Source organism: Tupaia chinensis, unplaced genomic scaffold (assembly GCF_000334495.1).
Source record: "Tupaia chinensis unplaced genomic scaffold, TupChi_1.0 Scaffold139585_1, whole genome shotgun sequence".
Lineage (NCBI taxonomy): Eukaryota > Metazoa > Chordata > Mammalia > Scandentia > Tupaiidae > Tupaia > Tupaia belangeri.
Window position 1 is genome coordinate 261,784 of NW_006199468.1, and position 275 is coordinate 262,058.

Here is a 275-nt window from a genome sequence, read left to right on the forward strand (position 1 = left end):
CCCCCCCCCTAAAAAAAAAAAAAAAAAAAAAAGAAACTTGGGACAACTATCTCCATCACAGAGGTTGGGCCCACCCGATCCTTGTTTTTTTATACTGTATGTCGTTGTGTGTTTATTTTTGTGTTTATTTCTTTTTTAAAAAAGAATTATTTTTATTTAACTTTATTTATTTACTTATTTCAATTTGACCAGAGAGAACAGAGTGAGCATGAGAGACAGAGAGGGAAAGTGAGAAGGCAAGCCAGTGGGTCGGGGGCTTTAAACGCAGTAGGCCA